This window comes from Passer montanus, unplaced genomic scaffold (genome assembly GCF_014805655.1).
Source record: "Passer montanus isolate IOZ18808 unplaced genomic scaffold, ASM1480565v1 scaffold19, whole genome shotgun sequence".
Taxonomy (NCBI): Eukaryota; Metazoa; Chordata; class Aves; order Passeriformes; family Passeridae; genus Passer; species Passer montanus.
This window is the reverse complement of record NW_024366480.1, coordinates 4,193,682-4,210,659: the sequence shown is the minus strand read 5'-3', so window position 1 is coordinate 4,210,659 and position 16,978 is coordinate 4,193,682.

Here is a 16,978-nt window from a genome sequence, read left to right as displayed (position 1 = left end):
ACCTCTACAAGTGCCTTTCCTGACTTGTGACGCAAAGGACACATAATTCTTGTTTGTGGCTGTGCCTTACCTGCTCCTTTTCTTTTGCAGTGCATTTTCCTGCTTCCCATCACTTTTCAGTCTGAGAGTGCTTCTGTTGTTTGACACTCCCAGTCTCTGCTTCCTTGCTGTCTCCCAGAGCAGTTGTTCTCTTGGAAAGGGCAGTCTGAAGGGAGCAGCTGTTCAGAGGCACTGCGTGGTGATGGTTTGGACACACTGTGGAATGGGGAGGTGCAGATATACTGACTGTGAGCAACTTACCCCTTGGTGCCTCACCTCCTAAGGGATTCCTCAGCTTTAAGCTGAGGACCCAAGGAAAATCATATAGAGGGAAGTGTGATCAACCAATAATGATACATTAAAAGAGATCTTGCTAAAAAGTGAGTTGCTTAGGTAGGGCTGGCAGAAATGCTGAGGAGAGTGGTGCAACTTTAGTCCTTCTGCTCTTCCTCAGGCACTTGGCTGAGGATTAACAGAAGGTGCCTGTCTTGGTATGAGGATTTACAGCCTTCACCTTCCTCTGGGAGAAGGGGATTTGTATGGATTCTAAGAGAGTCCAGAGGTGGGTCTGTGTTCTCCCCTTTGCCTCTTCCTTTAGGAGCTAGTGCATTTGATTCCTCTAGCAATCCAATTTTCTTTTCCTCTTCTGTGCTGATATTTTATTAAGTATTAGCAATGGGGAGGAGACCTGAAGAACCAGTCTCCCTTTCCTTGGCATGAATCCAACTCATGTTGAGCTGTTTGCACTTGCTGAACTGAGGTTTGTGCAGCCATTCTCTGCAAATGGCTGTGAACACCTTCAGCTGGAGTGTCCAAGCCAGATGGATGTGCATTTGAAGCTTTGGCCCTGGATTTACCCAAGGACAGCCAGGCACTGCTCTGTGCTGTAGTCGTGCTCTGTCCTGAGTTCTCTGGGGATTGCACACTGACCAGAGCTCCCCTAACAGAGCTCTGAGGATTTATTCTGATTATGGAGAGGTAAGGCTCTCTTGCAAGGCTAAATTACAGAAGCTTCTAGAGTGAGATCAAGATTGTCTGGACAATGTTTGTGCTTTAAAAATATCACTGGATTTCCAAGCCCTTCCTGACTTCTGCCTTTGTGATGTTCGCATTTGGCTTTTCAGTTTTGCACATTCTTATAATTTAGCACTTTTGTTTCTGTTATTTGGTCTGACTTCAACCCTTCCATGAGACCAACTTTCACAATAAACTATCTTTTAAACACCTCTTCAGTCCTCCCTGTCTTTCTGTGTCCTGAACAAGCTGCTGAACTAATTGTGCCCCTTTCAGGGTAGCAAGCTTCAAAGCTCTCCTGTTCCACCTCTACAAGGGCCTTTCCTGACTTGTGACGCAAAGGACACATAATTCTTGTTTGTGGCTGTGCCTTACCTGCTCCTTTTCTTTTGCAGTGCATTTTCCTGCTTCCCATCACTTTTCAGTCTGAGAGTGCTTCTGTTGTTTGACACTCCCAGTCTCTGCTTCCTTGCTGTCTCCCAGAGCAGTTGTTCTCTTGGAAAGGGCAGTCTGAAGGGAGCAGCTGTTCAGAGGCACTGCGTGGTGATGGTTTGGACACACTGTGGAATGGGGAGGTGCAGATATACTGACTGTGAGCAACTTACCCCTTGGTGCCTCACCTCCTAAGGGATTCCTCAGCTTTAAGCTGAGGACCCAAGGAAAATCATATAGAGGGAAGTGTGATCAACCAATAATGATACATTAAAAGAGATCTTGCTAAAAAGTGAGTTGCTTAGGTAGGGCTGGCAGAAATGCTGAGGAGAGTGGTGCAACTTTAGTCCTTCTGCTCTTCCTCAGGCACTTGGCTGAGGATTAACAGAAGGTGCCTGTCTTGGTATGAGGATTTACAGCCTTCACCTTCCTCTGGGAGAAGGGGATTTGTATGGATTCTAAGAGAGTCCAGAGGTGGGTCTGTGTTCTCCCCTTTGCCTCTTCCTTTAGGAGCTAGTGCATTTGATTCCTCTAGCAATCCAATTTTCTTTTCCTCTTCTGTGCTGATATTTTATTAAGTATTAGCAATGGGGAGGAGACCTGAAGAACCAGTCTCCCTTTCCTTGGCATGAATCCAACTCATGTTGAGCTGTTTGCACTTGCTGAACTGAGGTTTGTGCAGCCATTCTCTGCAAATGGCTGTGAACACCTTCAGCTGGAGTGTCCAAGCCAGATGGATGTGCATTTGAAGCTTTGGCCCTGGATTTACCCAAGGACAGCCAGGCACTGCTCTGTGCTGTAGTCGTGCTCTGTCCTGAGTTCTCTGGGGATTGCACACTGACCAGAGCTCCCCTAACAGAGCTCTGAGGATTTATTCTTCTTATGGAGAGGTAAGGCTCTCTTGCAAGACTAGGTTACAGAATCTTCCACAGTGGGATCCTGATTATCTGGACAATGTTTGTGCTTTAAAAATGTCACTGGATTTCCAGTCCCTCCCTGACTTCTGCCTTTGTGATGTTGTGAGTTTGCATTTGGCTTTTCAGTTTTGCAGCTTCTTATAATTTAGCACTTTCATTTCTGTTATTTGGCCTGACTTTGAGCTCTGCACATCACCAGCATGGCCCTGGGTGAAACAGGTGATCTAGATGGCATAGGCAGGACTAACACCAAAAGGCAAACCTGTGGGACTAGACTAAGTGTCAGACTTGGTCAACTACACTTTGAAATTGCTGACATCCCTGCTTAGGAGGGGAAAGATGCAGAAAGATGAAAAAGAAAAAGCACCAACTATGGCCTGTATCTTTACTCCTCTTTTTGAAGATAATAGGTTTTAGAGCTTAAAATTGTCATATTTAGGGAAGCTACTCTATCTATTTTAGGTGGAAATCTTGGATGAAGACGAAGTACCTCTTCCACCAGGTTAGAACACCTTATCTGGGTTTTCAGCACCATATACAAATACACACTAAAAGTTTATGGGCATTTTCCTTTAATCCTTTGGGATGTGTAAAAATATAATTGGTTGCAAGAACTTTCTCTTCTCTGTAGCCCAGATCCTGAGGACACATGATTGCATTTCAAGAAACTTACCCAGCAGCTGGCACTGAGATGAATTAATTATTTTTTAAAGTAGGCCAGAGTCTCAGTTTGTGTGAAGTGATGATAACAGACAGCATCACTTTCTGTAGGTGCAGCACCACTTTCTTAGGCATGGCCTGAGTACAGAGGGAAGAGAGAGGACCACCTGCTTGTCAGACTCCTGGCACATTTTCTTGCTCTGTCTCCTCAGTTTGCCTGCCTGTAGAGCAGAGATAAGTTTTCCCTGGAGGAAAATCATGTATGTGAAGGGCTTTGAAGGTAAAAACCACTCTACACTCACTATTGCAGTTAGCTTTACATTAAACCAAAGCATGTGGTGTTATCTAACCCTTTTATGCTGTGTGTCTTTGAGCACTTCACACATCATATGTATAGCTAACAAAAAGGAAAGGTATTGCTAATTCTTGCACTAATAAATTTTTTCCTTCATACTTCAGTTGCTGGAGTCATGTGAAAGACTTAGGAAGCAAGGGCCAGAGGGGAAAATGTAATCTTTTCCATGATTTAATGACACTAATTGCTGAGTTGAATACTGGTGCATAAATTTAATTAGTAGTAATGTCTCAGCATTCTGTAGGGAGTCTCATTTTATTGAACAGATGACACATTGTTTTGATTTAGGTTAAAAAATGTTTCCAGACAAACTTGTTGTATTTTGTAGTGTTTAGTAATGTGCATTTTGAGAAAGTAAACATAGCTTTATCCTTCTATTGAGAGTGTTTGCCTATAGTAGAGAATGTTTATATTTTCAAGTCATCAAATATTGTCCAAACCTATTGGAGCCATTTTATGTCAATTGTAAAATAGTGTAATTGTGGTTTTCTAGGACTTCCAGGTCCGTTTATGGATGGTGTAGGGTTTGCATAGAGGCATTATGCCCATATTAGCCAACTGCAATAGCTGGAGGAACAATCAAGCTTTCAGATAATTTGTGTTCATTAAAGATTTTTGGATTTTGGTGAGTTTTTTTGGTTTTGTTTTGTTTTTGGTGTTTTGTTGTTTGTTTGGTTTGGTTGGGCTTTGTGTCTTTTTTTCCCTTTTCAGTATCAGATGATCCAATAACTTTTATTGCCCCTCACAGACAAAAGAGCAAAAGCCTCTGAAGTAGCACAAGTCAAGGACAGAAGTTACCAGCTCATAAAAAAACAGTTCTGTGGGTACAGAACAAAGAAATCCTGTATGGACATACTGGAAAGAGAAGACATCTGTAATCAGAATTTGTTTGTGTATAAGACCTAGCTGATAAGGTTAATGTAATATTAGGTTTTGTGGCTTGGAGCAGGAGGTCAGAAGTGGTAAGATTGTAAAAAATGGGGACCCCACATCAAAAGAGGCTGCTCACTTGGACTGTCTTCTGGTAGCTGCCCTGAAAATGGCTCTGCCTTTTCTGTGGGCCCCAAGGTCCATCTGGGTAGTGCCCTGTGGCTTTTGCAGGACATCATGTCTTGCTGTCAAAATAAGAAAGCACTGAAAACTCCTTGGAAACTATGAATACTTTCTCATTTTTGTTTAGTTTTCCTTTGTCTGTTTAGCAGCTGAGGAGCATTTTGGGAGTGCTGTGCCAGCTTTCCATCCAAAGTTTTATCTGACAATGACCAAACCAATGGCAGATGAGAGAGAGGCCGTCGCAGCTGGAGCAGTATCTTCAGAATGGTAAGGCTGGCTATAACAACCTGATCAACTTCCACATGTAGGGCTTAAACCTTCAAGGATTTATCTACAGTATTGACTGCAGGGTGCTCTGCCTTCCTTACTGAGATGAGTTAGGGTGTATCTAAAATGCTAAACACTGCAGCCCTGTCCTGGCTGTTGGTTCACCAGGTTTAGAACATCAGGGTATCGTATTTCTCTAATTTCTGAAGCAGCTGCCTTTCTGCAGGTTTCCCAAAGGTAAGAATGCAGTTTCACTCTGAACAGCCTGCAGCCTGTCCATTCTCCATCCCCTCTGGATCAACGAGTGGAGCCACTCCCACTGCTCCACAACTGCCAGAGCTGACACGGCACCCAGTGGGTAGAAGATAGAGGCAAAAATAACAGGCACTTGGGCAGGTAGAAGAGTAACATGGACCTCCTTCCTTCCAAAGTTTCCAAGAAAACTTGTGAGTTTGTAGAAAAATTACATCTCAGTGTGCTCTGTTGTAGGACAGGTCTGCAGGATTCCTAGAATGGGTCTTGTGAGTTTTGTATAAGCCAAGAAAAAAGAAAAATCCATTTCAACCACCTGAAAGGGTGGGTGTGCAGGGAGATGAGCTTAAAAAGGTTTTGTAGCCTCTGGCCTCAGATATTTTGTTCCAAGTCTTACAAAACAGAAACTCAGGGTTAGTATTTAAAGTTGTACTTACTGGTTATTCTGTCTTTTTTCACTTGATTATTCATTTCTTTTAAAGTTACTAGGCTTGAGTGACCACAGAGTTACATGGCCAAGAACCTTACTGAGGTATTGCTTTGGGAGAAAAGCAGCATCCCATGTATTTTGCCCTGCTCATAGTTTCAGTAATTTAACAGACTGATAAAGGCAGCTGGGCAGAAACCAAAGGATGAGTAAAAGTAACACTGACTATTTAGTTAAAAGTCATATTTTGAGACACTGGCTGTGTTTTTCATCTCTTGGATACATTTAGTTTCCTCCCTCCCCATTTTTCAGTTACTTTGGATTCAAATATTACAAATAGTGATGCCTTCATAATTTTTTTGAAAGCTACAGCAGGTAAGTTTGAATTTTTCAGCCAAATAGTTTGTTATATGAAAGAGTTGAAATATTATCCTACCTCCCAGGTTCAAGACTTCCTTTGCCATCTTCCATTCCCTATGTTCTTAGAGTGTCAGTCTGCCTTGTAAAGCAGTGAGTTACAATGACAGGGTGCTCTCTGTGAAGCCTGGGTGGCAATAATAATAATATTGCTACTGTTTTTTTCTCCATGTACAAACTTGTTTCTCACATGGAAAGAGCTGCATGCTTTGTTTTTATATTCTGTGGCATATCTGATAAATCTTTTGCCTCTAAACAGTTCACAGGAAAGTCTTTGTGAGAGCTCAATAGAGGGATTACATACATTCTTGGATTTTGCAATTGTAAATGCTTTTTGGTAGTGTCAGTGGTTTGCACTGATGAGTGTATTGATGACTGCTGGGAAAATGTCATGTTCTCTTATCTTGCAGTTGTAGTGATGGGCAGAACCTGGCATATATTTGGGTTGTTGTAGCCTAGATGACTTTTCAAATGCATTTAAATGTGGTCCATGGCATGTGTGATTTTTCTTTGGCAGGCTTGGAGCCTTGATAACTTGTGCACGTGGCTGACTATTGCAAGTTGCCTTACGTCCCTTTTCCATTCCTCCTTTCACGTTGCTGTGGCTCTAATGAGAATAGTGGTGCTTTGGAGCAGGTGGGTGCAGTATGACTGACTCCACAGCAATTTTAGGGAGGGGATGCTGTTTTGGTTTTCTGGGAAGTGCCTGGTGTGCTGTGGTAACTTTGCTTGAAGTGAACTGTTCTGGAAGTGGGTGCGCTTTGAATGACCAAATAAGAGGTTTGTGTCCCAAGAGCTCTTCACATGTTATGTGTGACTAAGGTATGTAAGGGGAGTTCAGGAGGGCTATAGAAAATGGTATGAATAAGTATTCCTAACAAATTCTAGAAGGTTTTTCCTGCATAGTTTGTAAATAAAAAGATGCTGTTTATTTACAGTCTCTTAAATTCAGACCAACTGGAGTGCTAAAGACAGTGAATGACTTCTGTTGTAAGGAACAGCCTTTTTAGTTCTGATCCAATGCCTGCTATAGCCCTACAGATGACTCCCAGTAATTACTGTTGAGTCTTAATTAGTCTTGATGAGACTAGTAACAGGGCTGCTAAAGAAAGTTAAATCCATCAGGAATGGCTGCACTATGCTGTCAGGCACTGCCAACTGACATTTCTTCTACAAAGTTATGGCAGGAAATAATTCTTCAAAATATCAGTTTCCAGAGTTTAGAGATGTCTTTTGACATGACAACATTGTGGATTTCTCTTAATGCACCAGCAGAAATAACATATATTAGGGGTTTTTTTCTCTACACCAGGCCCTTTTGGTGAGGAAGGGTGACTTGATAAGAACATGTGCAGTGCTAATTTTACAGGTTATTACACCTGTGTATGCTTATAAAGGCATGTGATGACTGTGCTAACAAAAGCAGTCATTTATTTTGTAGAGGTCAAGATAGGCATGGAATTATTCCTTAAATATTGGTGCAAGATCAGCACATTCTCAAGACAAAAAAAAAAAATGAACCCAAATTTCTGTTCTACAATACAATAGATTTTAATAAGCTATGTTTAGGCTTCCTGGTTGGCAAAGACAGTAGTTCTACAGCTTTATTTGCTTACAATTAAAACTTAAAATGGTTGTGCTTACATAAATGCTTCTTCATAATACAAATGGCAGTAGTGCTTTGTGAGTCCTTCCATGAAGGTAAAATCAATCTCCAAGTAGAGATCAAATAACTCTGTGAAAGACAAGAGTGTATTAATTGCCATTACCTGTGCACAGTGCCTTTTATTGGTGCAACTGACAGTTGAATAAATATTCATTTTGGCTATTTAAGAATCTCACCCAGCAAACTGTCCTTGTTGTACATGTTCTAGTATTTATTAGCATACTGTTACTTGAGAGATGTTTTATGGCAGAGTAACAAAATTTCTCCAACAGTATTGGAAGACAGAGTAAAGTTCATTCTTTAATGAACTTGTACCTCTGTGGTGTTCTTTTCTTCCCCCTTGTTGAAGATGTGTAGGCAGCACTTAGTGTCCTACATGTTTCTCAGAGGGAAAACATAGTGAATGCTTCTGTGTTACTGATAATTAGTGTCAAAACCAAGCATTACCCCAAACTTGCTCATCTCATATTGCAAGAGGGATGACTAGTGAATAAAAAATCATTCAAAATATGAAAAAATTTGTTCCTTTTCTGGCAATGGCACGGACTGGCCTTGAGTAGTCAATCTTGGCAATCTGAAACAAGTCAGCACACACCTGTGCAAGCAACCTGGCAGCTGGTGTGGGAGAAGAGGCAGAGGGACTGCACTGCAGGTGCTGATGAACGGGAAGCAGTCACTTTTCTGCCACCACAGCATTTTGTGTAGCACAGGTATGTCTGCAGGTCAAACCAGTGCAGCTTTTATAATAGAAACCTTCATTTTTAATAGAATGAAAACATGGGAAACTAGAGGTGAATGAACTTGCTAGGGTTGGAATACTTTTTCCTAAAAATTCTATTGCTGACTTTTTTTCACCTTCATCTCTATCTTTCATTATGAGAGAGAAGTTAATACTTACCCAAGAGATAGTAAGTTAGTACTTACTTAATTTTCTTGGTTTGCCTTAAACAGCAGTATTTAATCTTCTATGTGAAGGGATTTGTATGTGTTACTGACTAAAATACAATATGCAAAGGGAAACAGCAAATTCAGTTTAAGAGTTTTTTGGTCCTTGTCCTGTGTTACTTTGGAATGGGGTTGTGAAGTGTGTGCTGCAGTGGGAGTGCTGTGCAAGGACCATGGCTTATTGCAGCTGCTTTACACTATTGAATATGATTAGTGTGTCTGCACTCAGCATTACACCAACCAGCTGCATCCCCCAAACACATCTAACAGGGCCAACTTTCCAAGTTTGGAACAAGCCCATGCAGGCTAACCCAGCTTTCCAGGTGCCTCTTTTTGCCTGGCACCACCTTTTCCTGCTGCTGAGGTTACAGCAGGCATACTCTGGCTGTTGCCCCAGTAATTTATCTTACAGGAGAAGTTGTCAGGGGACAGCAGGACACCCAACACAAGGGGAGACAGCTTGACAGAATGGATGTTTTGCTCAAAATAAACATTGCTAAAGTATTTATCAACACTATCCTGTAGTAGAGTTGAACACAGGGTTGAATGATTTAACCCCTAACAACCCTGCCCTTCCACTCTTTCAGACTGTACAAACTTGAACAATGACCAAGCTGGAGAGGCTGATTCAGTATACCCTTACTACCTCCAGCTCCTAAAGACAAATGCTGTGGTTCTTACAAGAAGCCACTACCAAGAGCAGACCTTGTGACTGTGTTGTGTGTTCTCCTTTTTCATCAGGAGAAAGACAGTGTGAGCAGGTACATATCAGTCTCATTTTCAACACATCAATATCCTTGAATGCAACCTGAGATTATGGTCTGCCTGTGTTGGGCATCCATGTGGAGTATTCAGGATGCAGCTGTGAGAACAGCCAGTCATTAGGTACTTATGAATAGAATTGAGACACATTTCCTTGAAGCAGCAGAGGTTTGGAGTTGGGAATCTAGGCCACTGACCTTTTTCAGTCTGTGTTGAACAGCAGCCTCTAACATGAGGAAAAGGATTCAGGTGTTGATGAAAGGATAGATGAAAAGTTGAGTACTTGAGGAAATACAACAGAGCAGAGCCTGATAACAGACAAAAAGTAGCATTCTTATGTGGTTCTTTACCAAAGGACTCTGATATAAGGTGGTTTTCTTTCTGAAAAGCAAGAATGAGGACAAGGATTGAATACCTTAAGAGAGTTGTGGTCTGTATGGTATTGGAAATGTAAGCAACATGTGACCCAGAAATCTGCAGGTGTAACCAGAATCAAAGCTGTTCTGATCAGAGGCTGAATTTCCTTCACTAGGGCCCATGTCTCTGACCACATGATCTCTGCTCCCCTGACCTTGCAACACACCATTTCTGCAAGCTGTGGAGGAATGCACATTTGGAACATTCCTCTCTCCTCACTCAGTAGCTCACAAATGTGTTTGGATGTGTATGTACACAAACAGAAGACTGAGTAGCTAAGATTTTAGCACTGCTCTAAAAATGTTATTTGTTCATATCAAACTAGGTTGTGTTTCTTATTTATTTAATTGCTATTTCAAAAGTGCAGCTGGACACAGAACTGAATTTCATATGGGAAGTTCCTATACTTTCAGACTTCTGAACTGGTCAAGGGGGAAGGTTTCTGGCCACAGAACTGAATTTCATATGGGAAGTTCCTTTACTTTCAGATTTGTACTGTGTGCTGGCCAGGGGGGAAGGTTTCTGGGATAGAAAGGCCTGAATAAAAAGATATCTAGATACCTTTCTTGCTATATAACATATATATATATGAGGTCTTTCTATTTGTTTCCATTTTGTTTTATTGTTTGTTTTTATTTTATTTTATTGTTTGTTTCTGTTTTTCTTTCTTTATGGAAACTTCTTTTTTTCATCAATACTGAAACTCAAAGAAAATACCTTACCAAATCTGTGTTATTCTGTATTCCTATGTTAACTATTGAGCTGTGCTGGACACAGAACTGAATTTCATATGGGAAGTTCCTATACTTTCAGACTTCTGAACTGGTCAAGGGGGAAGGTTTCTGGCATAGAAAGGCCTGAATAAAAAGATATCTAGATACCTTTCTTGCTATACAACATATATATTTTTGGGGTCTTTCTGTTTGTTTCTATTTTGTTTTATTGTTTGTTTCTGTTTTTCTTTCTTTATGGAAACTTCTTTTTGTTTCATCAATACTGAAACTCAAAGAAAATACCTTACCAAATCTGTGTTATTCTGTATTTCTATGTTAACAATTGAGCTGCACCTGAAGCTACTGGGACAGACTAGTAGGTAGTAGACAGCAGTTCTAGATGTTTCTACAGATTTTACTAACACTGTTAAGGGGATATTCAAACAATATGAAGGAATACAAGAAAGTGTCCAATTCAAGTTACATGGTATGTTTCCTGAATTTCAGGAGAAAAAGTATAAGAAACATGAATAGTTCTACTGAACATCTACTGTTGCTAAAACAAAGGTTTCTTTATGTTGGTGTCTGTTTTGAGTAGAAAAGACTTTAGTGTTCTTTCCAAAACTAAAATAGTTGCGTGGGACAAAATCTGAGCTTTTGCTGCAAATTTATTTAAAAATAAATTTCCATCCATTTTGGAAGTTGTTAGAATCGCCATGTGCACCTACTGAATGGATCATTGCTGACACTGGTAAATACTTTTTCTGTTGTATTTGTATTAAACCTATGCTGGATTCTATTGTGTTATTTTAGGGACATGTCTGTATTTGTATTTCTTCTCTTAACACTGTCTTCTCCTGCCTTACAGACTGCACTGTTTCCTCCTTTTGTTTTATGTATGTAATTTTCTTTGGTCTCAACAATACTTCACTGATAAGAGGCTAAACACAAATATTTGTAGCACTAAACAATGTGGGGAGTTTCTGGCATGGACAGTTCTGCCTTCTGGGTTAAGAGCAGGTGATAAAATGAAGGTGGGGAGGGAATCCCCAAACACAACAGCTTAAGAAGATTATTCTGGCATGGACAGTTCTGCCTTCTGGGTTAAGAGCAGGCGATAAAATGAAGGGGAGGAGGGGAATCCCCAAACACAACAGCTTAACATGATTCTTATTTTTGATTTGCTGTGTCATAACCTTACTAAGTGAATCACAGAATTAAAGAATGGTTTCTATTGGGAGGGACCTTAAAAGGACCTTAAAGATCATGTAGTTCCAATTCCATTGCAGTGAGTGGGGACACCTTCTGCTAGACCAGATTGCTGAGAGCCATGCCCACCCTGTTCTTAAACACTTCCAGGAATGGGGCATCCACAGCTTCTCTGGGCAAGCTGTTCCAGTGTCTCACATGCTCACAGTAAAGATTTTTGCCTAATATCTAATCTAAACCCACCCTCAGTTTAAATCCATTCTCTCTTGTTCTATTAATACATGCCCTATTGAAAATAACAGTAATCAAAAGTTGGAGATAAGTAGTGAGTTTGTCCCCAGTGCCATGATGTGAAGCTGTGCTTGTAGTTCAGTAGAATCAAATAAGATAAAATAAAGCCATTAAAAAAAAGACAACTGCAGAAACTGCTGGTTTAAGTGTTAAACAGTCATACTTAATGTGACTATTCTAGATGGAGATTTTATTTCCTCTAACATCCTTTCTTGAAGATCCTCAAATTAATCTGCCTACTAATATGCTGCACAGTGTTCTTGGAGAACTCAAACTGCTTGGAAGTAGCTTGAAACCTTGAATCATGCTTGTCTTTTTTCCCTCATGATTGCTGAGTAGATAGGTGGCAACGAGAGCAGTGTGTTGCCCGATGGGACTCCCTTGGAGTGGCAGAATGGTGCTGTGACCTCTGTGCTCCCAGCCCTGGGCTGCCACAGCGGATGAGGTGCCCTGTATCCAGGTTGTAAAAGCTGCAGGGGTGGCAGTGAGGATCTGGGAAGAGCAGATGCATAAAGTCCTCCGTGCACTTTGCTTGTGGAGGTTTCAGCATGAACAGCCACACACCCAGAAGAACTTTGGTGCTTGAGCCTTTTTAAACCCCAGCACTGCTGAGCCCCAGGTACTCAACTGGCTCTGTAGTGACCTGCTTGTTCCTCGTTGAGAGTCAATAATGAGGGGTGGGCCTTTATCTAATTCTGATCTTTGCATCCCATGTTTGTTCCACACTTCACATATATTTTTATCACATGTGAAGTGTTTCATACCAAAATATGTACACCATAGATGTTTGTGAGGAGGTGTCTGCTCCTTCCCATGTGAGGAAAATTGTAAAGGTAGTGAAGAAAGTACAGCAGATGATCCTCTGTGTAAGAGACAGAGGGGCTTTTGTATCTTCACAGAAGCAGAGTAGTGTTTATTTTAATTAAAAGGAACAACTGGACCTGTCTCCTGGATAAGAAATAAATAGATTTGAGAATAAAAATTAAACCTCTAGAACGACTCAATGCCTTGAGAAGGGGTTCTTTTATTCCCTAATACAAACAGGTGTGTGGGTATGCAGATAGGTGAAATATGGGGTGTCTTTGAGAAGTCTGTTCAAATAAGAAAAATTGTTTTAGTTTGGCTTTCCTCAACTTTTTCCCCACATGTCATTCTACAAACTTTTATAACACATTCTTAACTTTCAGTTCTTTTTGGGGAAAAACCCCAAACCAACACTCGTTGTTTGTACTTGTATAGTCTTTCTGACTGAAAAAAATAAGTTACCAATCTGAATTGAGTCAGTTAATTGGAGTCATGCATCCTGCATGTTCTCCAGGGTACCCAAAGAGGAGTAATAGAGCACACACACCTCTGCCATTCTGCTCTTGCTGACCTTGCAGGAGCTGGGAGATGGTCCAATATACAGACACCATGAAGACTCTGCAGAAAGACGCCAAGAAAACTTGAAACCTAAGGGTTCCCAGAAACCCTCCCATATTTTCTGCCAGGCTAGCAAAGGTGGATATAAGAAACTAAAATTTAATGTTGCATGCAGTTATGTACAATTCCAGCATTTTCCTCTGCTGTGATTGTGAAGGGAAATACCTCTTCTCTATTAACACCAATGTCAGAAGGACCACTGCTGTCTTCTGATACAGGGCAGTCAACAGGAGGAGGAGCTGCAGTGATGAAGTTGTGCCACCTAGTCCAGAGGGAATCCCAAGGATGTTCTCAAACTAGTTCCCATCTTCCTGAAATAAATAACTGACTTCTCATGCAGAGCAAGACATGGCACTTTCTAAATATGAGCTCAGAAAAGTCTTTTAGGGACATATACAGTCTTAATATAAAACCTGTGGAGAATATCCCCTTCCTGTGCACTACCTCACGGTTAGAAATGTGAGCTTTGCCTCTAGTCTGACTCTGTGTATCATCAGCTGACAGCCAATGCATCTGAATTCTGTGCTTTAGTTTTCCAGATTGCAAATCACCCCTTTATTGTGTCTACACATAAGACAGTTCTCTGAGGTCATTTATTTGAGACCTGTTTTCTCATGACCTAAATGCTTTCAGGTTTCTTTTTTACACCCCCTCTCACTGTGCAGCAGTTTGGACCTTTGGGCACTGCAAAGTACTCCTGTAGCAGTGGCTCTGGTCTATTCAGATACTGCAGCCTCATTATTGTCACCAGATATTTTCCAGGTGTAGGCACAGGGATTCACTTTTTCCTTTTGCCAAGACTGTGGCTTTGAAAATTCACCTGCAGCTGTGTATCCACTTCCTCTTTTGGAGTCTCTACTTCCTAGGAAGCAACTGTGTCATGCCTACAAACACTGACACACCAGGCAGCCTGTGGCACTCAACACCAAAAAGACTCTCCTCTTATTCTTCAGTGTTTTCCCATTTGCTGTTCTGCATATTTTTTTTTCATCTGCAAGCCTAAATAGTAGTTTTAGTAACTTTATGTGTATAAACTGTATAATCTCATTTTTTTTTATTTTACCTGAATAAAAAGGGAATGGAGCATCAGCATCTTCAGAAGGATTTCAGCAATATGGAAAGCAGTAAAACAGTGTTGCATTTCTACCTGACAGGATACATTTAAGATCCAAATGCAGAGAGCATTTTTGGACGTTTACCTTGCTGATGGCAGCAATATTAGACTTTACATCCAGACATCAGACACAGCAGAAAGAATATTACAGGTAATGGCTTTCTAGAATTGTGTGGAAAGTTTCTATTTGTGAGGAGTGAACAAAAATTAATATAATTTCAATTACGAAAGCAGAAACCTCTTTATAGGAAGACATACAAGAGTATTTTCTGTGGGCTTTGAGGAGTTTGTACTAGAGGGCTGGGGGGCATTGCTGGTTTTGCAGATGATATTTTGGGTCTTTAGAATTGTCCACAATTAACTTCTTAATGTTACATGACTTCTGCTTCTACGGCATTCAGCTGTCAAGTTCAGGTTTCCTTCACGTATGACAGAATTAGAAAACACATAGAGACACATTCATAATTAGGCTGCCTTTGGTTTGGCATAGTGTGGGTGAAAGTTCTTGAACACTTAAGTCAGAAATGATCTAGTCTTCACTTATGTCTTGGCTGGCTTCTGTTGTTAAAACTGCACCTGCATAGCATATTTTCTTTTTTTTTTTTCCTTTTTTTTTAATTTTTATTTTTTATGCTTCTCTTTACTTGTTTTGTGTCCCTTGGTGCTTTCTGTGGAACTGTGTGTTTGCAGTGTTGGTGCAGCTCTAGTGCTGGCTCTGGAATGTCTGTAACAGCTGTTGCAATACACACAGTAAACAATTGCCAGTTACAATTTGAAACCAGTAGCAACCAAATATTGTTTACACAACTGGCTGATTTGTGTTTGAAACTTCCAGCTGGAGTTCCCTTCTTATGCCAGGGGAGGAGGAGCAGCAAGGGCTCTGCTTATTTTGTGTATTTGCACATTTATGTGTGCACAAGCAAGGCTTCTTTGGCTGCCCTCATTTCCTAATCCTAACAGCATTAACAAAGCATGCATCTGTCCAATGGGTGCTGCTCTTTGTCATGGGATTCTAAAATTTCCTCTCACCGTACAGAAAACTGTGCATTGTGTTTCTGCTGTGCCTTTGCAATCTGAGTTTGTAAAGGTGGTTCTCAACTGGCTGTAGGTATAAGGCGCTGAGCACGTGTTTGCTGTGCTCTGTTGAGCTGATGTGTGTTAGTCCAGCCTCAAAACTGACACTGTCTGTGCATAGAAACCATAAACTGGATAACACAAGGTGACCCCTTGCTGGCTTTGTTCTGCCATGGCATTTGCACCACCTGAGGCAATGCTGGGACAGGTTCTTCCAGGGGAAGGTGTCAGAGTTAGCCTTAGACCCTGCAACAGGAGACTTGTGAGGCTGGAGATGCCGAAGGCAAAAAGCCTTGGGGGTGGCAGGGAGATAGGAATTCTGATTTGGGGAGAGAGAAGCAGGTGCTAATAGGGTGGAAGAAAGAAGGAGACATGTTTGGACAAGAAACTTGTATAGGGGCCTTGAGTAAGGAAAGGATTTTCTAATATACTTTAAAAACCATTAATCACTTGTCGAGTTTATCAATGACAACCACTTGTCATTGATAAACTTGTCAGTTTGCAGTGTGTCAAGGTAATTTCCAAGACAGGCAGTGGTGTTGTATTTTGCTTTGTATGTTACTTTTATGTATGTTTAACGTTTATGTGACACTGTAAAGAAGCAATGACACTTCGAATGCTGCAGACATCATTTCTTCTTTTGTAGTCTTAAAGATGAAATAGGACTTTTGGGAATTATTTAACTGTTGTCACTGTAAATTGCTACTACATTCACTGTTATTTTGTGAGGGAGGTAGATTTTACAACTGTCACTTCCTAGTATTCTGGTGTTCAGGCAGCATATACCAGTTTGTGCTTCGATCCAAGAAATAAAACCAGTCAAAATCCTCCTAAATCTGAGATCTGCATTTACCATTCCTTGCCATTCCTTGGAAATGCCATCTGGTATGCTTAGTATTGCACTACCAAGGGATAACACATTAGTCTGTGGCTAGTTTCTTGAAATAATTTGTGAGGACAACAGTGGCAGACAGAATAAAAGGTGATAGTCACTTTTTTGTCTTTTGTGTTTGGACTGAAACTTTCTTCCCATCATATCTGGTGTCTGAATTGACTGTGAGACAAGTGATTTTGATGGTCTGCTGCCATCTCTAGTAACAGTCCTGATATGAACAGGGATAAGGAAAACCTTGCTAGTGTGCTTTTTAATTTTAACTCAAAACAATTTTTTCCAATCTATATTTAGCCTGATGTCTACTTTTTTCCATACACAAAAAACACGTCTGCTCTTTGAACCCACTGATGCAGCTGGAGAAAACTCTTCTGAACTGAATTTACAATGAATTTACAATGCTGTCACTGTGACACAGAGTTTGAAGTGTTTTGGGATCCTCAGGCTTTGGAAGATGAGAAACCTGACACTTGCACCTTATGCTGAGACAAAGTCCATCCTCTCTGACCAAAGCATGAGGTTGCACAATCTGTCAGAGTAGCTATGACAGTAGTATTCTCAGGACTGAAGAGATTTCTTATAATAGCCACACCACTTTCCTGAGCAAACTCAGGAGATTATGGTCACTGTGGAATTTAGG